Source organism: Columba livia, chromosome 12, assembly GCF_036013475.1.
Source record: "Columba livia isolate bColLiv1 breed racing homer chromosome 12, bColLiv1.pat.W.v2, whole genome shotgun sequence".
In the NCBI taxonomy this organism is placed as follows: Eukaryota; Metazoa; Chordata; class Aves; order Columbiformes; family Columbidae; genus Columba; species Columba livia.
In genome coordinates this window covers 2,755,765-2,770,152 of record NC_088613.1, presented here as the reverse complement: position 1 = coordinate 2,770,152, position 14,388 = coordinate 2,755,765, and the positions used below count along the sequence as shown (strand labels likewise).

Here is a 14,388-nt window from a genome sequence, read left to right as displayed (position 1 = left end):
GTTCTCTAAAATGAAGGCTTACTGGTTTAGATGACAAATCTTGTCTGATATTTTTCATTCCAGTTAATTCAGTGCTCCAAAAGCAGCCGTTGAGTTTGGATTTAAAAGAAAAGCCAGTCAGAGTGCTAAGAATACAGTAAGACAACTTCAGGACGTGCCACAAGGTCAGATGGACCCCCTGAAGTCCCACTGCTCTCCACCTTCCGACAAAAAGCACGAGACCAGAACAATGGCTTGGACAAAAATCAGACTTGCTGGACTAATGGAAACTATTTAACGTAAAGAGACAGTGCTATGGGTTTATTCAGGCTTTTTCAGAAGTGGTGCTACTGGTAAAAAACTACTCGCTAATAATCAAGAACGGACTAATTTAGAAAAGGAGGAGAAGAAGGGGCTCATATTTACTTAAATTCTTTAGCTGATGGTCTGGACTGACTGATACTACAAAAAGACATTTACATTAACTTTTCCATTCAATTTACTCTCCTCTGCATTAATTTGATAAATAACAAGAGCTGTCCCTTTTTTACCATATCTAATATGGAGAACTGCTCCTCCTGCCACCTGAGCACTGAGGAGATGCAAATATCATATTGAATTATAACAGTGCTGTCGTGATTTAAAAGGGTATTTTACAATATCCATTTTACGTTTTATTACTGATTATCAACACTAAATCTTTAAAACTGAAAGAGGTTCAGTTCAGAATGGATTGTAAGACTATGTGTGAAGAGAGGACTGTGTTTGGGAAAAAAAGATACATCCCATTGGTGTCACCTAATACTCTACCAAATGTGTGGCCTTATATGTGAGATGATCTTCAAGCTAAGGAACACAACTCAGTTCAGTGTTGAACACTGACTTAAGCACTTTTACCGTTTACTGGAACAACTTTCTAACACGCTAAAAAACCTCATCAGAATGTTCAAAATACCATCTGAAATAATTAATGATAAAAAGGTCTTAGTGGGAAAGAATGTTTGTTTTCTCCTAAACCTGGCAGCCTGTTGAAATCACTTTTAACATTTGAATTTTAAGTGCATGTACGGACCTCATTTTCCGGCAGTGATGCTCATGGTCACATTAGCAAAAGTTAAAGGTTGCGTTCCTTTCAGTTTGAAATTTCGCATTCATTTGAAATACTTTGAGAAGTGTTTATAAAAACAGATAACTTAGCTAAGCGAATCCGTACACATCTCTGGTAAGTTAAAAGGTTTCTAATCTTAACAAAAATCAGTTGTAACTCTAAATAGACATCAGTTGGAAAAAATTAGTAAGTCCCAAAAAGACAAACTCGGCTTTTTCCTTTGAACACGTTCAAATAAAACCTGACACATCCACACCCCCGTGTACTTACAAGGTATCTGATGGCGATGAGCGACTTTTTTCAGTGTCAATCAGTTCTATATTAAAACAGGAAAAAGACACAAAAGTATTAGAGGTTGGGTATATTTCTGCTTTGCAGAATGTAGAACTCTTTAGAATTTCTACCCTAATGCTCCTAAAGAAAAACCTTTATATATGAATAACAGTGTTTACTGTTGTTCTCATGTGTTAAAAATCTTGCCAGGGATCCAGTTCGCTATGTAACAGCATGATTAGGAGAAAAAAACACCTTATTTTTCAATCTACTTCAAACATTACTTGCGATTTTAAAAAATACTTTTCATTGCGTTAGAGAAGTCTCGTAGCGTGCGGGATGACGTTAGACAGGAAAAGGGCAATTTGTGAAGAAAACCTGGAACGTGCAAAGCCAAGAAGCTGCTTAGTTTAAAACCAACATCACAGGAAGTCCTGGTTCCCCTGCAACGAGCTCCTGCCGACTGCTCGTGGGCGCGCGATTCTGGCTCCAGCGGCCGCACGCAGGGCCGGGTCCTTCCAGGAAGCTCCGAAATCTTCCAAAACAATCCAGCAGGAATAAGTAACAACCGTTTCCGGAATTTCTCTAGCGTTCAGGCACATCTAACTAAACACTTTGGAAACCACAGTAAGCGCTGTCACGGAGGCAACCCACAGGTCAATTTAAGGGACAACAAGGTCCAAAACCAACTTTTATTAGACCGGCGAGGAACAGGGTTTAGCACTCCAAAAGTGACTTAAATACAGGTTCGGATATCAGTTGAGGAAGATTATTTGAGGGGCAACCACTGATATAACCAACAGGCGGTCCACAATGTGCATGCACGTGGCTTCACCCAAAACAATGCCGGAGCCGTCCCCGAGTCCCGGAGGAGTACACACTTGCCTAAACACGGTGCGGGATTATGTTTAAAGAGATACACGTACTCGTAGTGAGTACGGAAAGTGTGCACTCGCGATTCCGCGAGAGTAAATTTATAATACGCTCGCAGTCCTGCGAGAGTTATTTTACACGTGCAAATGTGCACGGAATCCTACACGTGCTTATGTGGAAGCACGGGAGGAAAATACACTCGCGATTGTGCGAGGGGCTCTCGGCGGCCACTCGCGATTGTGCGAGGAAATAAAGTACTTGTGCAAATGTGCACGGAAGGAAAATACACCCGTGATTCTGCGAGGATTAATTTTACACGCGCTCATATGGAGCACGGAAAGTTATACGTGCATATGTGCACGAAAGTATAAATATACTCGCAATCCTGCGAGAAGTTTTACTCACAGCCGTGGCGGCGAGGCAAGCGGAGTCCCCATCCCGGGGAGGGGGCTCTCGGTGCAGCATCTTGCTCGTGCTCCGAGAGACCCGCGGCAACGGGCGGAGTCTCAACGAGAGTCCCGTTTTTATACTGGCTGATCAGATCTGACTGTAGGCACTCTAGAAGCTTCTCTGCACCCCCACACTGTCTGTGGGTGCCCCTGAAGCCTCCAAACATCCCCACACTGGGCGCAGCTCAGTGTGCCTTGGCACTCCCCTCTTCTAATGTCCCAGGAGCCAGGGTGCTCTGGGCCAGACAAAAGAAGCTGTTAGCCTCAAGTAGCAGAGAAAGGGGGAGATGTGCCATACTGAAGGAGGGAGGGGGGTTGCATTCTGCCACAAGCATTCATAACTTGGAAGAGGAAAGGTGGTTCTACACGCTGAAAGAAACATAAGTTGACTTGAATAAATATGTGGGTTATTAGTTACAGTCACTTTTTGGAAGACAATTTAATCAATACCTGGTAGTCCTGAATTTGTTCCAGTACTAGAACTGAAATAGCCTAGGATTTCAAAAATAAATTACAGAAAGGCTGAGAAATATCAGATTGCTGGGAAGATGCAGCAAGCGGTCATGCAATCAGCAATCAACAATCAACCAGTCTGGGCTACTGGGCTCTCCACAAATTTGATATTCCAGATTTGTACCTGGCACACACAGCAACAAGAGAATATTTCTACAGATGAGAAGACTCTGATCAAGTAGGAATACCACAATTGTGCCCGATTACAACTTTTGGGGAATTAGAAAGATTGAAAGAAGAAAAACTAAGCCAAATTATTCCATTTTTACACCATGCCACTGCTCTTATGAAAACAAACTCTGCCAATATCAATGGCAAGTTACTCATAAAGAAAAAAGAAGTACATGAGGTGCTACTTTTGTTCCTTTCTCACATGCACATTTCTGCATATTTTCCTCTTACAGAGTTCTGGAGGTCAAAGGGCAATGAAAACTGCCGAGCCCGCAGGTTTCAGACGCGTTTCTGTGCTCTGTCAGTGCGGCAGGAGCTCTGAGCCTTAGAACTTCCAAGAGGACCCTCTAGGAGCCCCTCCGTCCCAACTGAACGGGGACGGGAAGGCAGACACAGCAGATCCCGCTGGAGCCTGATGCAAGTTGAGGGTCGCTGCTTAAATACGGACATTCTACTTGAAATAGCAAAAAACACAGGAAGTATTACAGAATCACAGAATCGACTAACTCATGTACAGTCTTTTACGGTCTTCAAAGTGAGATGTGATATTCCTGTTTCTGTAATATTGATGAATGTGTGATGAAGGTACTGCAGACAGAAAGTACGAATGGAACTTGCCTAACTAATATTTCCCTTCTAATTGCTAGGTGCCTTCCTGGGTCTACTGAACATACATTTTTATCTATTTTCAATTTATAGTCAGTATTAGGAGCACATGCATGGACAACAGGTTGTTTTAAGAATTAAGGTACACATCTTGCCTCTTATCATCCTGTACTTGGGATAATCATTTCAACAACATCCTTTCACAATGTAAAGAAATTAGGATATCAAGTGCTTTTTGTTTTGCAAGTAAAGACAAAGGAGTACAGGAAATCATCTCCACAGGTAAAGGTTTTTAACATTTTCTCAGAGATAATGTATTTATGCGCATGCCTGTTGGATACAACTGCGCCACTGATTCCTGGAGTGGACGCATCCGAGTTCACACTCTGATCAAGTCACTGTATTAGGGTTGGACAAATGTTAATGAGGTTTTACTCATCGAGGCCAAACATTCATGAATGACATTACTCTAGGTGCATAGATTAAATATTAACACTTATTTCCTGGCCCCAGATCTGGTTTGTTACCAAACATCTGTACAGCGTGACCCAGGAGGAACTGTGTGTACCCATGTGATGATGCATTAGAAATACTTAAAAGTAAAATGTTACTATTTTATGATGTATTGGGAAACTACATGAATCTATTACTACATAACGACGGAAGTCAGGAGAAAGTAAACACCAAACTGTTCTTTTTTAAATAGGATTCAGCTAATAGATGCATCTGGCCAAAGCTCAGTGCCATGAACACAGCAGAGCGAGTCATTAAAAGCCACTTCCTTTATTTATACGTTTCCTGAAATCTCGCAGCATTGCTCTGTAATAACCTTTTTGTGAAAGGAGCAACGCAAAGAGTAAAATGTCAAAGTGCAGGAACACAAGTCCAGCCTGGCAGCCAACATGCAACGTAACGACAGAGATCATCGTAATCCCCCTCAATGCTCCCTTGGGAAAATCCAGTAATATCAACCTCCTGCGTTCTGCTGAAATCCAGACAAAATCACCAACTACAACAGCTTCTCCCTTTTCCTGTGGTCACCCTGACAGATTATATACTTCTTTCTACATGTCTCACCAACCGCGACTGTTGTGGAATTTAATAGACTAAAGTTCTGAATTTAATTCCCTGTTGTTTCAGAAAACCTGACTGTCTCTTCAGATTTCATTCTGACAAGAAATTCTGTCACCAATCTTATATTTACCTTTATTGCCTTACAAAATATCCGTTATCTCCCACCAGTGCCATTAGGTTGCTTTCTTCTCAGACACTGGTCATAACTTAGGTAAAAAATACAAGAGGAGGGAGGGCAAGAGAAGTAAATGGTCCTCCTCATATACTGCATTAGCAGACTTTCGCCTACCAAAACACGTACTGAGGGAAATACACTTTCCCTTTTCTCTTAGGAGCTCACATCCAAATGCAAATACCTCCCCTTTTTGTAAGTAAGCAAAAAGAATGAGGCTTTCTTATTTGCAAGTTGAAGAAATCGTCTCCTTGCAGATGTTTATATACAGACGACTGGGTGTACACTTAAAAAAATACAAGTTTAAGCAAACTGTTCCCACCCACGGTCATTTGAGATGGCAGCCCCTCAGATTTCAAGCATGAGTCATCTTTATTTTTCATTTTCATTGTGTAACTGTTCAAGCTGCGGAGGAAGATGGTTTGAGAGTCAAAAATCAGGAGCATTGGGAGCAAGAATATTTTAATGTTTTGCACAATTGCAGTATTTTCCGGTAGAAAAAGTGATTATGCCTTTTGTATGTTTAAGGAACTCAATTTTATTGCGGTCTTAATGCAAAATGGTAGCACAGCCTATTGCTTGGTTCGTGGTGAACCTTTCTTGCCAAACATACCTAGATTCACCTCTAGATCTCCATCACTTCTAGATCTCCATCACTTCTAGATCTCCATCACTTCTAGATCTCCATCACTTCTAGAGCCACATCTGGAATTCCCAGATAAAGCTTTACCTAAGACAGGACTTATACTGCAACTTTCTGCTCACTTCAACCTTTTTGTGAGTGAACTTGTTTCCTTCTGCCTTCATGTGCTTTACGAGGGACTGAGGTATCTTTATGGTACATTGCTTTTAATAATATTACTTGGCAAATCAAGTTTTAAGTTTCAAAAGGAAGACTTGGAGGTATAGAGCAAGGATGAGTTGTACATAAATAATAAAACAATTCAGCGCATACCAATTTAGTCAGAGAATTGGGGATTTTAGCCATCGGCAAGGGAGATACCGCTGGCGATGGCATTTTCCACCAGCAAAGGCAATTTACAGACTTACAGTATCATAACAGTTCTTTGATTTTCATCTGCGCTTTGCAGAAGCAGCGAGAATGGCCAAAGAAATTTCAGTTCATTTGCCCCTGATAAGGCAAAGTGCACATTCACATTTTTAGATTTAACAGCTCTAAACACTGTTTTGTTCAATGTTCTGAGCAGTGCAACACCACCGAACCAGGGAAACAGTGCCAAAGTAGCTCAAACATAAATATTCGTATTAAGACGGGAGAACAAGGTAGAAATTAGCAAAATTCTTAAAAAGGTGGAGGGAAAGAGACCTCTGAGACAGTTTTAAACAGCAAGGTTTTGAACTTTAGCGCCTCCCGATGCACTCGCACACGCATTTATCACACTTCTTGTTTTACAGCCAGCGACATGCCTGTGCTAGGTGTACGATTTCAGAGGCAGGCAGCTTTTGATGTTCTTGGTCCAAAATAACCCAGTAGCTTTTGCAAAGCAGCCGAGGCTACACTTAGAGGACTGGGGCACAATCAGGTGCTCAGAGGCTGAGCTGGGAGCAGAGACAGGGCCGAGCGAGCCAGCCCTGGCCAAGGAGGTGAGTAACTAGAATGACCACACGACTGTGCCCGTGCTGTATGTCCCACCCCTCGGCAAAACCTACTAGCACAGGGCAGCTGTGCTTCCCAAAAGGAATTTGTTCAAGCCCTGCTAGCTCAGAAAACAGGAAATAAACTATGCGTGACTATTTGGAGCAAACCACACAGCTAAAACTCAAGTGGCTTGACGGCGTGACTTGACACTTAGGTAACTACATCACCTTTAATGTGAATAAGCAAGAGTCACAGTAGCAACTGCAGGAGAAAGAAACTGTTTGTGCAGCACCAGACTAAACAGACGCTAAAGTGGTCTTAGACTTAAATTTGGAAGGAAGTATGAAGAGGAAACTGACGCTGTTAGACCATTATTTCAACTTATTTTTAGGAAGCTTTTTCCTCTGAAAAAAGCGACAGAAAAATCCTTAGTATGACACTGCACATCACAACAACCCTTTCTGGTTAGTAATGAAAAATTATATCATTTAATTTGTTAACAAACGCAGCGATGCTCAAAAAGCTAACACTGTCTGAACACGTTTCCATTTTCACCTTAAAAATACACAGTCCCCACTCCGAGTCTATCAGTATTTGGACTGATCATTTAGTGACAGTAGGACAAAGTCACCCGCTGGAAGGTTTAAGTACAGGTTATTTAAATGCCCACTCCCTAGTTATTGCCAACCTTAGTGCCCACTAGCACACAAAAAACCAAGTCACTGCTTACCTTTAACACAAGTGCAATTCAAATGCTTCCAGGAAAGCAGGTCAATAAATTCATGAAAAATCTAAAAAGGAAGAACATTAAATAGTGAAAATTCCAGGCATCTCTTAGGTTATAAACATATATAAACATTTTCCTGGATTGGTAACATGAGCTTCATCAGCTGTTTGTTGTCAACACCATTTGTACAATTACAAAATACTACCTGCTACTTGAAAACACGGAACAGGCTGATCATGTACTTTACTTTAGGTCAGCAGATACCACTAGAAACTCATTACATCATCATTCTCAGTTTTCCCCTGATTTCTGTGTTCTGAGTGCCTTCAGATGCTTGAATAATGCAACACGCTGCCCAACACTAGACCTGACACAAAGTTCTAAAATCTACTTTTTTGGTGCAGAGTTTAATGAGGATTACCTTCCAAACACCAATAACTTGTGAAGTGGGTGTAGGTCATTAACCGCAATATTTTTACGCTGGAGAATGGGAGAGGAAGCGGTCACCCTCTGATCTCCCATCAGGTAATGTCATCTGGAGAGTCCAGCACTTACTTCTGTCACTCTGTGCAAGTGATTATTGTTCATCAAACCATCTTCGAGCATTCAAATAACCCGAACTCGGCTCACCACCAGAACAAGTTTTCATCTTCAGTTATGTTAGACTGAATCTGCCACACTGTTTAGCAGGCTTTTTCCATCAGGTTTTATGGAGCTGTAATCTACGCTGCATAGATACTGTTATTTAAGGGCATGCAAGGAAAATATGCTTGAAAGACCAAGCTTCAGTGAAATACTGAAAGCCTATACAGCTCCTCATATGAACGTGAACAGCAAGGATGACGCCTAATCCATGAACAAGCCAGACTGAATACTGGCAATCCCGGAATGTCAAAAAGTAGCACACTCGTACAGGCGGGATGCTCTTCAATGGTTTTCCAAGGCAGCACCTTGCTCCAGCCCCTGTTCCATCTCCCCCCTTCTCATCCTGCCTTTTACTGAAGAACGAGCTTAGTTTCACCTTCCAGTTTTTCCTCTTCCCTATGGTGAACTTTTGACCAAGTTGTTTCAACAGAAGAGCTCATAAAAATGGAAAACTATTTGCATGCTTGTGAAATAAACAGAGAACCCATTTTCATTATGAAAATTAAACACATCTGCCTCACAAAGGCACAAAACCAAGGCTATCTTAAATTCAGTATTAAATTATACTGTGTAAACACACAGTATGAATCAGCCGTACATACATCTGTCTTCATGGAAAGTAAAGTGCAAAATGACAAACTAATGGGCTACTATGGACGGACAGAAACTACTCCATCCTCACCTCTGTTTTTAGTGCAAAATACCACAGACATCACAAACCAGGATCTCCTGCTTCTCTTTCATTTTTCCTTTCTATTGCTGTATCGCTTTGCTGTTACTTGACATTAGCACTAGCTGCAGATTTACTGCCTCAACTCCTCTATGTAACAATGAAAGCTGTGGAAGACATTGTAAAACTACACCTTACCTATATAGTATTGTGATTCTTTTTTAAGTATGTATGTTTTCACTGTGCACAAAACCAAAGAGTGTCATACTAAGAACAGAAAAGAGGTTAGATGGTTTAGTACTTAAAGCAAATTTTAAGATGTAACACAAATTCAGCAAATTACTGAATTGACATAAATGTGAACTCAGTTTAACGGAGATGCCAACAAAGAGGTGAAAACAGTGCAACAGCTCAATTGCCAGCTCAATGCGAACCCGGACTGCGGTGACCCCAGCTGGACCGTTCTCTCGGGCTGCAGACTTCGCAGGCAGCCAACTCCCCATAACCTTTAAGTCGCAGTTGTCTGACGTGGCTCCCCCCTCGGTCACAGAAGTGCCAGCACGGGGGACGAAGCCGTCACCTCGGCTGAGCTCAGCTGACATGGGATTACTCGCACCTCCGCACTGGAGCTTTGCGAGAACTTTAAACAGGCACAAAACAGAGCTGCTGCTGAAAGAAGGCACCTCCACCCATTTGTGGCTGTCCCAGTGCGTCCCCTCCCTTGAGCCAGAGCGAGCAGTGCTGGCTCCAGCCTTTGTGAACTCTGTGTTCATGGAACTGCAGTATTAGAAAAAAAGCAACCAGCAGCTGCAGCATAACTAACCTAATCTTTATTGAAAGCCACAACCCCATTCCCAAACACTGAAATGTCTTATTAAAATTTTAATACAGATTCATTTTATATATTCCAAAATACTTTACTATGCACAGTTTGATATTTATTGAAGGTCAGGAGTTAGTAATCTTCCTGTGGGGTGCAGGGGACAGACGCTGACCCTCAAGCTAACAGTTTAAGCTATGAAACAAATGCCCTCATTCATCATTTTTCTATGAGCCAACACGCACCGTGCAGCGATACGCAGCTCCCAGCTCCTCATACTTCACCGGCACATTTGGAGCAGTGACAGCTCCCAGGCTGCTCGACTCCTCTAGCTTCCAAGACAAAACATTTGCTGAGAATGACTCAGTGTGTATTCTACTTATCATGTACTTTAGATACACTGAACATAGTAAGACATTTTCAGAAATCATTGCATGTATAACTACTAGAGAGGAAACAACAAAGTACCTGACGGATTGCTTATGCAATGTGCAGTGTTTCAGTAAATCTGACCAGCTACACCAGTTTGTTGTTCACAGAATCACAGAATAGACTGGGTTGGAAAAGACCTCAGAGATCATTGAGTCCAAGCCTTGGTCCAACTCCAGTCCGTTCACTAGATCATGGCACTAAGTGCCATGTCCAATCTCAGTTTAAAAACCTCCAGGGACGGTGAGTCCAGCACCTCCCTGGGCAGCCATTCCAATGCCTGACCACTCTCTCTGTAAAGAATTTCTTTCTAATATCCAGCCCAAATTTCCCCTGGTAGAGTTGAAGCCCATGGCCCCTTGTCCTGTTGCTAACTGCCTGGGAGAAGAGACCAATCCCCACCTGGCTAGAACTGCCCTTCAGGTAGTTCTAGAGAGTGCTGAGCTCAGCTCTAAGCCTCCTCTTCTCCAGACTAAACAAGCCCAGCTCCCTCAGCCTCTCCCCATAGGTCTTATGTTCAAGTCCCTTCACCAGTCGTGTTGCTCTTCTCTGGACCTGCTCCAGCACTTCAATCTCTTTCCTGAACTGAGGGGCCCAGAACTGAACACAACACTCCAGGTGTGGCCTCCCCAATGCAGAGCACAGGGGAAGGATCACTGCCCTTGTCCTGCTGACCACGCTATTCTTGATACAGGACAGGATACCGTTGGCCTTCTTGGCCACCTGGGCACACTGTTGGCTCATGTTGAGCTTCCTGTCCATTAGTCCTCCAGGTCCCTTTCTGCCTGACTGCTCTCCAGCCACTCTGCGCCCAGCCTGGAGCGCTGCAGGGGGTTGTTGTGACCAAAGTGCAGCACCCGGCATTTGGCCTTATTGAACTTCTCGGATTTAAAGCTATTACCAACTTGCTTGTTCTTTCAAGCAAGATACTTGCACCCTCCTATCAGCAGGTATCGCAGCACAAGCTCTGTGTGGTCTCACCACCAGCTTCACTCCACAGGACGCTGAAAAGACTCATCCAGTTGTATGTGTGCCACCTGCCATAAATAGGTGCAGCACTGTGTGAAGTTAGACGGGATGTTTTGCAGTACCTGCTCATCCGTAGCCTGACTTGACACAGAATGAGCACTCTTCATATTTCACAGAGCGTGAGAAACCCACAGTGCAGAGCATCGGCTGAACCCTCATTGTTTGCTGCCTGTTTCTCTAAACACAACTTTCCTAGTAGATGTTTCTGGTTCAAGCTGTACTGGTGGCTTTTAGTGTACAGAAATGCACATAATAAAATTTACAAAATAGTAATTTATTTACAATATCAAACCAGACTTGTAGCCAGATAAGCAATCATTACATAAGCACAAAAATAAATTCCTTTCTTTTGGAAGCTTCTTATTCTTGCACATGCCATTGTATACAAAGCTTGCTACTGACCCGAGTAAGCTGGATGTAGAATGAACAGCTCGGTTTCCAGAAGCACAGCACACTTTGAGCTTTCTCTTGAAAAGACCAGCAAGCGGTTGACTTTAGTTTCAGGCTCATCAAGTACATGGTACCCTGAGCCAAGGAACATGGTTCATATGTTACAGCAGAGTGGACAATATGAACAATTTCAGGATGGGCATCAACAGTTGTGTCCAGTTGATGCTGCGGGAGCAGAGACACAATGGAATGAAGAGCTGGCTCTCCCCATGCAAAAAGCTTGAGCGTGGCCCCGTGGTCATACAGCTGCTGACAGCTTGGGGTTCCACAGCAAGAAACGTGGGAAATAATCCCTGGAAAAGCTATGGGATATATCAGTACTGCAGCATTTCTGTGCCTAAAAGCATTTGTGCAACTGATGGATATTAAGCAAAAGTCACTTTCAGTAGCAGACTTTAAGAAAACCAAACAGAGGTGTTAAGTCTGGTCTTACTGTGATACGTAACAAAGATTTTCTGGCAGCCATAAAAGAAGTGCCTTAGGGCACATGTGCGCTCTGCAGAAACCATTAAGTTGATTTATATTTCTCTTCCAAGAAACTGAATTGAGAAATACAAAGCAAACACGTAACAAGTACCGACACAGAACAGAATTTCTTTGTGGTATGGCATTCTTACTAATTTATTCAGTTCCCCTCTATGCTAATATTTTTCTGTTCCAATGAGCAGGATTTGTGCAAACAAGGCCCTTAAAAAGGCTTAAGTTACCAAGGAGGACAGTTATTCTGCTATTTTATGGGCTACTCGCCATTTCTGACAGTGAAGCCAAGCAGAAGGTGCATAAGGAATGTAACAGCTCCAGAAGTGTGAGGGCTCTGGTGTACAGAGGGATGGCTAAAAATACAAATATCTGGGAATGGAAGGAAATAGGAAGGAAGCAGCAGCTCTTGCACGCTTTGATATTTGTTTGGAGTTGCATTAAGGGTCAACATTTTCTGCATGAAAACGCAGGAATTCTGCAGGGCTCAGTCCCCAATAACCCCGATGCTGCAGCCCGGAGATGTAAAACTGCATGTGTGCCAATGGGCATCACTGCGCAGAGCCCAGCCCTGCACACCGCCAGCTCCTGCTCTGCCACGGAACGACGAGATTCAGCGAGAATCTCACCTAAAAGGACTGTTATTACTCAAGTTACTTTCGTAAAGTTACACAGCAAGCACACAAATAAGCTGTTTTATAAACCAGACACCTCGCTGCAGGAGCTAGAGTTGAAAATGAGTAATTGCACGTAGAGAGGAAAACCTCAGCGAAGACGCGGTGCAGAATGCACGTCCTGTATCTTACAATGCACAGAACAGTGGTTTAGGAAAAAACAAACAGAAAAACCAAACACAGTAACCATTCTTTCATGTTACCTGAAGGTACTGTCACGTCTCCCAGAATATGTCACCTTTATTAAGCGTTATTTAAATTTTAAATGTTATACGGTTAGGTAAAGCACCTACCTAAGTAGAACAAGGATCAGAGCACACTGGACTAATACTAGTTTCATTTTAAAATGGGTTGCACATTGTCTAAAAATAGCTATAAAATCCCCAACCAGGTCTGCTGTACAGATCTAACAAGTCATTTTGCAAAACATAACCATCAGCTAGATGTTCAAAAATCATTCTTCATGATGGACCAAAAGCACAATGAGGGAGGCTAAACACGGCATTAACAGATATTTTTAAAATTAATTATACATCTATTATAAATCTAAACAATTTTAAAAATAAATCCTCAGAACACAAGCATGTCTGTAACTGTATTACTCACCATCTTATTTTCTATAGTAAGGAGAGATAAAATTGAATACCACTTCAGAATGATTAAAACAATAATTTAAAAGACTAATTAGCCCAAATTTTAAGACTATAGGTAGTGGAATGTAAAGTGCTATTTCAAGTCTGTCCTTGTCATGTCAACTTATTTGTAATTTCACAGGCTTTCAAGCATACCTATGTATTTTTTAAATTGATATAGACATTAACATTCTAACTGCTGTTACACACCTATGCTATAAAACATTCTGAGCTATCAGTGTATGGGAATATGGGCATTTCCACTGCACACTAACAAAAGTAATAAGCAAAACCCATGAGACGAGCTGCAGCATCACACAGTTTCAAGTAAAATCAATGAATTTATAATAAGAATTTTAAAAGATCTATAAATCTATCATCTAAAAGGCAAGTTACAAGTATGCTTTTAGAAAAACATAGTCAACTGATGAAGCAGTAACATTCTCTAGGGAATCAACAGTCACACCAATATACATGAAGAAAATCCTAGTTCAGTAGTTTTGTCTTCACTGAAGAACAGTGGTACTCAAGTACAGCAGATTTACAAGTCTCGGATTTAAAGCTATTACCAAGGATCCACCTTGGATCACTTTAAATCCGAGACTCTTAAACCTGTGATAATTGGTGGATCACTTTATCTCTACCTTGGAGATAAAGATATCTCACCTTGAAGCCCAGTGAACTCCCAGCCACACAATATCCATCGATTTGGTATCAACTGTACTACAAAAAATGTGCTAAATTTAAATAGAGAGAAAAATATTTTCTCAGTACCTCGGATTCCCTGCAAAGTACTTTACTGAGGTGACCAGTACTCTGATTTCAATGGCAAGTCCAGGTGCCTGGCTCTATCCAAAGCAAAGAAAGAGACAAACAATTCCTCATGTTCTTTGCATGACACAGCTACTAATTCAAAGGCAAAGCAAACACCATGCATGGTGACTTTCTGACGCTGTGGCATTAGCTCCAACCTCACTTCCAACTTCAGCAACAAACTTTAAAAACAATCCATTATAC

At 42.0% G+C, this 14,388-nt stretch overlaps 1 protein-coding gene across 9 annotated transcripts in view; it reads right to left on the bottom strand.

The window, feature by feature from the left end:
- The window catches only part of ACSL4 (acyl-CoA synthetase long chain family member 4), a 54,064-nt gene that overhangs the window by 16,366 nt on the left and 23,310 nt on the right, over positions 1-14,388 (bottom strand). For all 9 annotated transcript variants that reach the window (XM_005511836.3, XM_005511837.3, XM_065077234.1 and 6 more), the window contains 2 exons: positions 7,549-7,609; positions 1,358-1,403 (listed from right to left, as the gene is read on the bottom strand). The gene's annotated coding sequence lies outside the window, so the exon portion shown is untranslated. The remainder of the gene's footprint in view (positions 1-1,357; positions 1,404-7,548; positions 7,610-14,388) is intronic.